We start from the raw sequence: 12330 nt of genomic DNA, 5'->3' as shown, positions 1-12330 counted from the left end.
AACATAGATGTACTAGTTGTTTTGGATACTGGCGCGTCGACAAGCCTGATGTCTACTAGCTTGTTCAAAGAGATAGCGAGGGAAGTAAATGTTCCCACACTACCTGTAGAGAACTGTAAGATCGTAACGGCGACGGGAAGTAAATCTAAAGTTATAAAATTACAGGCCAGCATACCCATTAGCATATGTGGCGTAATTTTGCAGTGTACTTTCTTGTTGGTAGACAAACTTATAGTGAACTGTATGCTTGGTATGGAGGTGTTCAGAAGATATGGGATAAAAATAGATATTGGCAGCGGAGAATGCCAGTTTCATGTAGGGGAGCGCACGCTGACTATGGACTTAATAAGAACTACAATGACAAATCAGGTTAGGCCGATACCAGACATTAATGTTAAATTTGTCTACCCTCAACCCATAATGGTAAAGGAGATGGAACTTGATGACTCTGGTAGGGAGATCCTCGATGAGCAAATAGTAGACAGTAAAATAAATAAATCCACTTGTCTTAACAATGAACAGCGAAGTGAACTGACAAAATTACTCTTCAAATATCATAACATTTTTCGTAAACAACCTAGTGTTATTAAGGGATATGAATATAAAATGGAAGTATACCCGCATGAAACTTATTGTAGAACGTCTTATGGCACCCCTTGGGCAAAGAAAGAGGCAGTAAGAAAGGAAATAGAGCGTATGATTAGTTGGAGGGTTATTGAAACATCGCACTCACCTTACTGCAGTCCGATTCTCGCAGTTGGTAAAACTGACGGAACGGTGCGGTTGGTGTTAGAAGCGAGGGAAATAAACAAAATCATCGTTCCTCTAAGAACAAGGCCAGAGAATCTAGAAGAGCAGTTATTAAAGTTCCATGGCGTTAAGTATTTAACATCCCTTGATTTGAAAGCTTCGTACTGGCAAATTTTATTACATGAAGAGAGTAGAAAGTATACAGCTTTCATAAATGCCGGGAGGAGCTACCAATTTAGGATGCTGCCTTTCGGATTAAATGTGAGCGCTGGTGTATTTATTGAAGCATTAGACAGGGTTCTTGGACCGGAACTGCTTAGCCAGGTTACACTCTACGTTGATGATTTATTAATTGCAACTCAAACATGGGATGAACATGTAAGTATTTTGGAAAGGATTTTGCAAAAATTTGATGAATACAATGTCACAGTTAACTTTAAAAAGTCTGAACTCGGAAAGGAAAAAATAAAATTCTTAGGGCATATTATTTCACCAGTAGGTATTCTACCTGACCCCAGTAAACTAGATGCGATACGGAATTTCCCAACACCCTATACTAAGAAACAATTAAATGGTTTTCTAGGTATGGCCTCGTTTTTCAGGAAGTTCCTGCCACAACAATTGTTGAACAGTAGTTCACTATTAAACTTACTGCGTAAAAACCACAGTTGGTTGTGGACTAAAGAATGTGAAAATGATTTTCAGCAGATTAAGCAGGCGCTGATTAACGCGCCTATCCTGAAACACCCAAATATGGAATTGGATTTTTGTTTAAGCACCGATGCTAGTTATCAGGGGCTCGGTGCGTGCCTGTTTCAAATAATAACAAAGGATGGTAAGGAAGAAGTCAATGTAATCAGTTTTGCCAGTAGAACCCTCACAGAATGTGAAAGATCTTATTCCGTAACTGAGCTAGAAGCATTAGCAGTAGTTTGGGCGTTTCGTAAATTTCAATATTACCTTTGGGGAAAACATACCAAAGTTTACTGTGATCATCAAGCCTTGTCTTTTCTTCTGACGTGCAAGTTGTTACATAAGAGAATAGCGAGGTGGTGCCTGTATGTCCAAGAGTTTGATTTTGAGATAGTGTACATAAAAGGGGAACAGAATGTTTTGGCAGATGCACTATCACGGTTACCTCAAGGTCTTACCGATTTCCACGAGTTAGAGGAACAAACATCAGACTTCAAGGTCCTTTTAATAGAGGATGGAACTTTTAAACCATATTATATTAAAATGTGCAAAAACATGCAACGTTTACAGGAAGAAGACCCGAGATGGAGCAAGGTAAGGAAAAAATTGCAAGCTAGAACACACGAACGTTTAGAGCAGTATTACATTATACATAATGGCGTCCTCTTTCACAGAAGAGATCGACGAATGGATAAGTGGTGTGTGTGCATACCTCAGGAATACGTGGAAAACTTAATTCAACACACGCACCGCACATGGGGGCACTATGGAGTGCAGAAGTGTGCCGCCAAAATTTCTACGTATTGTTATTTCCCTAATATGAGGCGACGTATAGAGCAAGTAATCAGACGCTGTGCGGTGTGTCAAAAGGTCAAACATCAGAATAGGACCTGTCTTAACGCACTAAACCCAATAATACCAAAGCAACCAAGAGATCTTGTATCTATCGACGCCGCAGGCCCTTATCCCCAAGCCCGCGGCGGAGTTAAATACATCGTAGCCCTGTATGATGTTTTTAGTAAGTATCTCCAGCTGTACGCAGTCAAAACAGTTAGGTCAGGGCCAATTATAAGGCGAATTCTGGAAGACTACATACCACGCATCGGGAAACCACAGGCAGTCCTAACTGATAACGCCTCAAATTTTACATGTGACCAATGGAAATCATTTTTAAAATCACAAAACATACGTCATATTTTAGTATCCAAGTTCCACCCGGAAGCAACTCCCGTCGAACGGTGCTTCCGTGACTTTAATAGGTTTATCCGCATATATATACCACAGAACCAAAGGAAATGGATAGAATACCTGGGTCCGTTTCAGCACATAGTAAATCACCTACCACACACATCCACAGGGCACACACCGGCCGAACTAATGTTTGAAAAGATGGAGCTAGATGAATGGGCAAAACCGATACCTAAATTAAGGCACAAAGGCGTAATCTTAGAAGAGAAAGTACGGCGAGCGCTAATAACATTGGAAGAGCAAGCTCAGATAAGGAAAGGAATTTACGACAGGAAATTGAAAAACGTAACAGAATTCCAGATTGGACAGGAGGTACTACTAAGAACGCATCCGAAATCATCGAAATTAAAGGCATTGAATAGAAAATGGCAATTGTTATATGTTGGTCCGTATATCATTGTTGACAAGCCACATCCGGGGTGCTACTTGATAGGAAATATAAAAATGGTAAAATAAAAGGCATGTATCCACATAAAGATTTGCGGAAATTTATTAAATGAAAATTCAAATCTCATTCTGTCCTTATCTGTTGCATCAGTAAAACGCAAGAAGGTAGGAGGTTTGTCGCTCTTTGACGAATAAACCACTGGCGCTCGGTTCCTCTCCAGCTAGGGGGTACAATATTTATATTTCCGGTGCCCTCTCCCTCTTCTACTATCCTGCTTAATCAATAAGGAATGTTCAATCTTCTTTTACTATCTAACATGCAGAGAGTGAGATTCAGCCTAGTGAAAATAAACTTTTCTTGTATTTTGATATTGTACTTTCTTAAGACTTAATTCACAGCGCGCGAGCTTTAAGCGAGAGGCAAGAGCGATGGGGTATACTGAGCCGTGCTGCCGCGCTTAAAGCAGAGCGTACATCAACAATTATATACGGAGCGGCTTAACAGCTGATCGTAGGGGCCAAGTAGGCAAAAAGCAAGGTTTAGTTCAGTGTCCCCTGTACGATGCGCAAAGACACACTGCGCACCGCGACGGAAACCATTCTAGAATTTAAGCGAATCGGCATCCACACCGCCTAACCAGCTGGACAAAATAGGAGCAATAGGAAATAGAGTACCTATCAGCTAGTTACTCTGACGTAGATGAGCAACACAAACTAAACGAACAGAGACATTTATTCCTAAGTCGGTGACTATACTGTAAAGAGCATTAATGTTAAGAGTTAATCATTAGTTTAAGCATATGCAGCTTTAAGAAAATGAGCACATGGACGCAAGTAAGCTATAAGGAGAGTAGAATACGCTAAATTTGTGAACTCAACATATTCTATTGAATGTACATAGCTAGGAATAAGTATAAGTATTCGAAGTAGAAGAGAATATATACAGGAAATGACCTATCCGACTATATACAACAGGACTAGGACAAGTTGAAAAAGGAAGTAACAACATGTACACTTGAAAGAACGCGATTAGCACATAACTTAAGAGCTAAGCGACTTACATACAACACATACGCGAGCGACGATGTGAAAGGTAGAATGAGACATAAACATAGAAAAATGCGTGTGACTGAGACATAAACTATAAAATAACATATCGTAGAACTACACTTCTTTACAGACAACATTAGAAGTAGTGAGCTTAATGTACAGGGAGAATACATATCCACAAATTTGTTATTATAGAGCTCACCTATGTTAGTTGGTATTAATTACACGATACCTTATAGTATAAGCAGCAAAATAAAGCTGTAAACATGAATTGAACAACACGCGGGAGATAAGCTAAGTAAATACAAACACCAACCAATACGCACACAACGTAATTGCATAAACTTAAAACAAAAGAACTGAGGTAAGTACTGTATGTTTACAAAAGCGATATGGAGAAATAAATGAAATTTCACTGCTGGATAATATTTTGAAGTAGAGAGAGTGAAAGGTTTATTAGATTCGATTGAAGGTATTAATTAGTTAATCTACGTTTGTGGTGACTTACCGTGCATGGAGTGAATCTAGGAAGAGAATGAAAGTGTATTAGAGTAATACGAGTTTATTTATATTTGTGGGAAGAAATAAATAGTGCGGTGGTTCTAGTGTGAGAACCCGGTAGGTAGTACATGAGTATAAATGGCGATTTATGTGGAATATTTTTAATGAATAATTATATGGGTATACGGCGATGAATATGAAGATTAATGTTACAAGGGTACCTAGGAAAGGGCCACGAAGCTGACGTAAGAAAGAATACACTATATAGTTTTAAGTCTTAGAATGAATGGTTGTATGAGTGGGGAAAGCAAAGTATGATGATGCATGTACGGTAAGTAATTATGAAAACGAACATCACGAAGAAGCAGTGAGTAGTATAGGAGAAACAGTGAAGTCGATAGTAACAATGGTACATGATAAACATTTAAAACACACCACAGCACAGTGCTTTGCTACACAGACATCAGAATGTAAAACAACCTAGTATGAAAAATATTTCCTTAGCGACTAACTGTTACAGCTCGAGAAACTATAAGGTTAATATAAATGAAAATATGATACACGATTCGTATGAGGAATGAACACAAAATGCAGTGAAACAATATTTTCTGCACTGAGTTCTTGCACGCAGAAGCGAAAGCATCATTTTAGCACTTGCGCGTTCTTATCTATCGGTAATGAATTATGAGTGGAGCAACACATGACAAAAATACGGTAAAATTATCGGTCACACGTCACAAAGGTAAACATGTACATGTCGTCGAATCAATAAGGCAGAAATATGGCTTGAAATATATATTCACGAATGTGGAATATTACGACGATTAACAAGCAGTGATGAAGTCAGGTTTGTCAAGGGATAAAACATTCCCCACACTCGCTCACAAACGAGCATTTGTAAATATTATACATAGTATGAAGATTTATCAAATGAATTATGAGTGGAGCAACACATGACAAAAATACGGTAAAATTATCGGTCACACGTCACAAAGGTAAACATGTACATGTCGTCGAATCAATAAGGCAGAAATATGGCTTGAAATATATATTCACGAATGTGGAATATTACGACGATTAACAAGCAGTGATGAAGTCAGGTTTGTCAAGGGATAAAACATTCCCCACACTCGCTCACAAACGAGCATTTGTAAATATTATACATAGTATGAAGATTTATCAAATGCCAAGGATAGAATAAGTACACTAACGACGCACTACAAATAGCAATCCTAGAAGCAGCTTGATCTCTGAAGCAGACCTTAGCAAATCCTGTTTTCCATGTAGTAAGTAGTGCTGGAACGTATTTTCTATGTGTATTTTTGGTGCTAAAAAGACGCAGGAGGTTGGACCTGCAAGTCAAGAGAAAAACAAAAATTCAGAACAAATGAGAGATTCCTTCTAATTTACTTATTAGTGTGTAAGATGGATGATGCCTAACATGGAACCCATATAGGAAATATGAATGTGCCTTGTACATTTATGTGTCAACTTTACTATTGCCAATGTCGATGTCTATGAAAATATGTATGTAGTATTTTCTATTGTAGTTGTGGATGTAAAAACGCGCAGGAGGTCGGTCCTGCAAGACAATAACAAGAAAGAGCAAACATTCAGAACAAATGCAAAATTCCTTCTAATATACTTATTGCTGTGTCAGATGCTGCTTAACATAGAGTCCATATACGAAATGTGAATGTGAATTGGACATTTATTTGCCAACTATATAATTGTTAATGTCGATGTCCATATAAAATGTATGTATGTACTCTTTTCTTCTTTTCTATGTGTATTTGTGGACGTAAAAACGCGCAGGAGGTCGGTCCTGCAAGACAAGAATAGAAAATGCGAATGTTCAGAATAAATGAAAGATACTTCCTGATTTACGTATTAGTGTGTAAGAGGGTGCATGTCATGGAGTCCGTATATGAAATGTGGATGTGAATTGTAAATTTATGTGTCAACTCTATTATTGTCAATGTTTATGTCTATGTATGTACTATTATCAATTTTATGTGAGATTTTATACTTGAAGAAGAACAACTTATGTATGTATGTGAAGTGCATCGCGACGGACGAGTAAAATACTCGCACGTGTGAAGTGATACAAAAATATTAAGGCGTAATAATATTGAAAATAACGGCTCAGCCGTAATATGAGTAAACGCTGCAGTCTAGCAAAGTGAATACAGAGAGTGTGATGCGTGTGCGACGGAGATATCAGAGGAAATCAGTATGACCACGAGTTGAGGTGTGGGAACCGCTAACTATAATGCACGTCGGAAGATAATACCGTATCCTGCAGTGCGGCTCTTACCTTCAATGTCACTGGCCGAAATCCTCGCCCAGGCGCGAGATGAGGTATTGGTGTTCTTCGGTTGAGCGTTGGAGCTGAATCCGTCGTATCCAGTCTCCGGACTGGAGGGCAAATACAACACCGACTTCACGAGCCTGGAGCGACATTACAGTGTGGGCGCGGGCAGTGCTGCTGCTCACGTGGCGTTTGCGTCACTGAGTAGGGCGCGTTAAACAATGAGCTGCTGCTGGCCGTAAGTGCAGCGAACAATGAGATAACGTGTGTCGAAAGGGCAGCTTATCAGAATGGCTAATGAACCAAACACCAAGGAGAAAAACAATTACTAAAATATGGTGAAAGGACAATGTAAAAAATGTAACATTTTCCTCCTGATAATACTGCTTAATAAATGTAAGGAGAAATAAGAGACTACGACGTTAGCACGCCATGGACGTGCGATATGTAATATGAATATATGTGAATGTAATTACGTGATATAAGTATATGTGAATGTATTTATATGTATGAATTTGTAATGGCCAAGAAAATGAGCTTTTTAGATATATTTGTAGTAACATAAGGGTATTAAAACTCCATTGACGTGCACTAAGTGACTGAACTATGAGCCCCGAGGTTAATAAGACTACTGTATACCGTCTCCCTAAATAAAGAGACTATGTTTTCGTCTTCCTTAAAGGCAAAGAGACAAGATGAAGCGGTAGCCCATCATAGAGCCTATGCCTACCGTCATGTATTTTTTGACTTTCAGTTGTTAATAAACAGAGGATTTTTTCTGGTACCGGTAGGAGGAAGGGGGGATTCGCGCTCAGCTAGTGAAAGAGTGAGAAGCACGTGAATTTTTTAGCGAGTAATTGTAGACCGCCATTTTGGGGTCGCTATGAATAAGTGAGGAGTGTGGATTTCATATGTGCACCGTTTAGAAAAATACAGTATTGCTTTATTAACAGAAAGGTCGTGTGAGTTGTTATTTCAAATAGTACAATAATTACAATAACTGAAGCCCACCTGTGTACTTTGGAAAATTACGAAGATCCGATAAGCTTAATAGGAACACGGTCAAGACTTCAAAGGTGAACGCGGCGACCAAACGTAGTATTATAAAGAATGGTAAGCACAAATCTACAGCGGAGAAAGAAACTACTCCGCCCTGCAAAATAATATGAACTAATACGGACTTATTTCCAGGCATAGCTCAGCTTATTGTACTTGTCATTCACGCCGAAAAATTAATCTCATTAATTCAATACATTTTAAAAAGCCACGCATTTTATTATCGTCTATTCCATTATTTTATTATACTATAACGGCCACGTGGTACTAAAGAGAGGGAACACCATCGTAGGAGGCGTATGGCTCTCGTACTGCATCTGTAGCACCAATTTGAGGAGCATTTGGCCCCACAGTGACACAACGAACTGTTACAAATCAGTTACTTGAAGGACAGCTCCGAACCAGACATCCTGTAGTTTGCATTTCACTGAGCCATTTGTGACTTCAGTGGTGTCAAGCGAGGGTCACTGGAGCGCAGGATGAAGGTCTCTTGTGTTTTCTGATGGTCTGTGGTCACGATTTCGTATGACACCGGAAGCACTCTCGAGGCTACTCCACGCACCCTGACTGCAAATTTAAACGTCAGCCGGTGATCCGAATTGTTTTGCTGCCATTCATGAACAGCATTCCAGGGTTTTTTTCTAACAGAATACCGCGCGCACACATACTGCTGTTGTAATCCAGCATGCTCTGTGAGCGTCGACATACTGTCGTGGCCTGCTAGATCACGAGATCCGTCTCCAATCGAGCACCTGTGGGACATCATCTAACGACAACTCCAGCGTCATCCACAAACAGCATAACCCGCCCCTGCATTAATCGTGCATGTGCAACAGGAATGGAACTCCATCCTGCAAAGTGACATCCGGCACTTGTGCAACACAAGGCATGTACGTTTACATGCTTTCATTCAAGATTCTGGGCGTACCACCGGTTATTAATGTACCATCATTTCTCATTTGCTACGCTGACGTTGACCTGTGATCTTCAGTCTTAATGTATTACAAATGTTACCTAGATCGACAGGAAGTGCAAAATGGCTAAGCAGGAATGGCTAGAGGAATAATGTAAGGATGTAGAGGCACATATCACTAGGGGTAAGATAGATATTGCCTACAGGAAAATTACAGAGACCTTTGGAGAAAAGAGAACCACTTGCATGGATATCAAGAGCTCAGATGAAAACGCAATTCTAAGCAAAGAAGGGAAAGCAGAAAGGTGGAAGGAGTATATAGAGGGTCTATACAAGGGCGATGTTCATGAGGACAATATTTTAGAAATGGAAGAGAATGTAGATGAAGATGAAATAGGAGATATGATACTGCGTGAAGAGTTTGACAGAGCACTGAAAGACCTAAGCCGGAACAAGGCCCCGGGAGCAGACAACATTCCATTAGAACTACTACCTTGGCAGATCCAGGCCTAACAAAACTCTACCATCTGGTGAGCAAGATGTATGAGACAGGCGAAATATCCTCAGACTTCAAGAAGAATATAATAATTCCAATCCCAAAGTAAGCAGGTGTTGACATGTGTGAAAATTACCGAACTAGCATTTGTAGACTTAGAGAAAGCTTTTGACAATGTTGACTAGAATATTCTCTTTCAAATTCTGAAGGTGGCAGGGGTAAAATACAGGGAGCGAAAGGCTATTTACAATTTGTACAATTTGTACAGAAACCAGAGTCGAGGGACATGAAAGGGAAGCAGTGGTTGGGCAGGGAGTGAGAGACAGGGTAGTAGCCTCTGCCCGATGTTATTCAATCTGTATATTGAGCAAGCAGTAAAGGAAACAAAAGAAAAATTTGGAGTAGGAATTAAAATCCATGGAGAAGAAATAAAAACTTCGAGGTTCACCGATGACATTGTAATTCTGTCAGAGACAGCAACGGACTTGAAAGAGCAGCTGAACAGAATGGACAGTCTCTTGAAAGGAGGATATAATATGAACATCAACAAAAGCAAAATGAGAATAATGGAATGTAGTCGAATTAAATCGGGTGATGCTCCAGGAATTAGATTAGGAAATGAGACGCTTAAAGTAGTAAAGGAGTTTTGCTATTTGGGGAGAAAAATAACTGATGATGGACGAAGTAGAGAGGATATAAAATGTAGACTGGCAATGACAAAGAAAGCGTTTCTGAAGAAGAGAAATTTGTTAACATCGAGTATAGATTTAAGTGGCAGGAAGTCGTTTCTGAATGTATTTGTGTGGAGTGTAGCCATGTATGGCAGTGAAACATGGACGATAAATAGTTTCGACAAGAAGAGAATAGAAACTATCGAAATGTGGTGCTACAGAAGAAAGCTGAAGATTAGATGGGTAGATCACATAAATAATGAGGAGGTACTCAATAGAATTGGAGAGAAGAGAAATTTGTGGCACAACTTAACTAAAAGAGGGGATCGGTTGGTAGGGCATATTCTGGGGCATCAAGGGATCACCAATTTAGTATTGGAGAACAGCGTGGAGGGTAAAAATCGTAGAGGGAGACCAAGAGATGAATACACTAAACAGATTCAGAAGGATGTAGGTTGCAGTAAGTACTGGCAGATGAAGAAGCTTGCACAGAATAGGGTAGCATTGAGAGCTGCATCAAACCAGTCTCAGGACTGAAGACCACAACAACAATAATGAACGGGTACTTGTAGCACACTGAAGAAATATAAAAGGTTGATAGCAATTCCACTGATTAAATTCCATTGGCACTTCCTAGAGACAGCGACACTGTTTTCCAAACAGTTCTGCTGTTGGCCGCTTTTGGTGGCATCCAGTATACAGCCGCCTCACTAAATCAGCCCTTCGGAATGGTTCCATGTTGGGGAAAGTCAGAGAGCTAGCCAAAAGCAGGTAGGCAGAGGCACAATTCTTGGGCACGACCGCGTTTGTATTTCAGTTAGTACAGAACACAAAGTTTAAAGTTTACGTACCAATCGCACGTGCTGAGTGCGTCAGTGCGTCCGTGCTCTTACCTGGAAGCCAGGCTGCGGCGGGAGAGGCGCCTGCACTACTGGCGCGAGCTCACAAAAACGGAAGAGCCGGCGGTCCGCGGCGACCGCAGTGACGTAACGCAAGGGGCCTTGAGCCGGAGTCCCCCAACAGCAAGGAACTCAGATAGCGGTTCGCGGCCGCCTGCCGACGTTGGCCGAGATACAGAGGCTAGAGACTGGATACGGCGCTGGACAGTTGGCGCTATCTACATCTGCATTCGTAGACTGTCGACAGCGGTGAAGTGTATGGCAGAGGCTTCTTCTCATTATACGCCGTTTTCGCGTTTCTTGCCTTGGGAAGAATGACTACTTGAGTGCTTCCTTGCACCCCTCAGCTTGTCTAGTATTCGCTCTACATTCCATGCTGCGATAACGCAAACTCTCAACGCGAGTGATACCGAGCGCACACAACATAAATATTTTCAGCTCTCGAAACATACCACTTGGTTATTTGTTGCACGTTCGCATTTCATCTGTCTGGTAATGGCTAAAACAGTTCATGTTTTCCAAATATACTTGTATAGTCACTTGAAGATAATTTGGCTTCTTCACATTCTCAAAAAGCAGTAGTGTAACGTATAGCCTGGACTGAAACTATACAGATTACCTACTAAATGGTCATTGCAAATGACGACATTTATTTTAGATCATAGCATGATTCTAGTAAAATTAAATCTTGTTACTGGATTCATCCATCTCTACTCGCTAAAACAATTGTACCATTAACAATAAAATCGGAAACTGTAGACTTCCTACTACTATCATTACCATGAGAATTCAGAGGACACTGTGCTCACTTGTAGATAAAGCACAAAGAGTGAAAAATACATCTATAATAAACATTCTGAGCCATGCTGCAGGTCGAGTTGGTGCTGTTTGTAGGTTTGCGTCCTCTGTTGGAGGTCAGACCGTATCCTTTAGTTGGCATGGTTGCGGTTGTTTGTCTTGTCCTCTTGACTGGCGCCACGCGTTTCACAAGCATTGTCTGTCCGCTAGTGGCAGCAGCGGTGGTTATCGATATGTAGTAACTGTTGCCCTATCTTTGGGGTGACGTTGTTGTTTTTCCAAGTCGTGTGAGTGTGGAAGTTCGGTTGGGGATATTTGTACATGGAGAACTTCGAGGAGGAAGCCCTGTCGTCATCCGAATGGAAACCTACTTGCTTTTTCCGTTACGTGGACGACACGCTCGTCATCTGGCCACATGGTATGGATAAACTCCTTGACTTCCTTACACGCCCCAACATCAAATTCACTATGGAGACTGAAACGGAGGGTAAATTACCTTTCCTTGACGTCTTGGTCAAGAGAACGGCTGACGGCACCCTAGGTCATCGGGTGTATCT

At 40.6% G+C, this 12330-nt stretch overlaps 1 protein-coding gene across 3 annotated transcripts in view; it reads right to left on the bottom strand.

Moving 5' to 3' along the window:
• LOC126473981 (UDP-glucosyltransferase 2-like) overlaps positions 1-11043 on the bottom strand; it is an 81787-nt gene extending 70744 nt beyond the window's left edge. The window contains exon 1 of one of the 3 annotated variants that reach the window (XM_050101367.1): positions 10970-11043. The gene's annotated coding sequence lies outside the window, so the exon portion shown is untranslated. Of the gene's footprint in view, positions 1-5890; positions 5963-10927 lie in introns of those variants that run through there. The other 2 variants (XM_050101368.1, XM_050101369.1) reach the window with 2 other exon arrangements.
• Positions 11044-12330: the final 1287 nt, after the last annotated feature.

This window comes from Schistocerca serialis, chromosome 4 (assembly GCF_023864345.2).
Source record: "Schistocerca serialis cubense isolate TAMUIC-IGC-003099 chromosome 4, iqSchSeri2.2, whole genome shotgun sequence".
Taxonomy (NCBI): domain Eukaryota; kingdom Metazoa; phylum Arthropoda; class Insecta; order Orthoptera; family Acrididae; genus Schistocerca; species Schistocerca serialis.
Note: the sequence above shows the minus strand (reverse complement) of the source record. Positions and strands in the feature narration are given on the sequence as shown.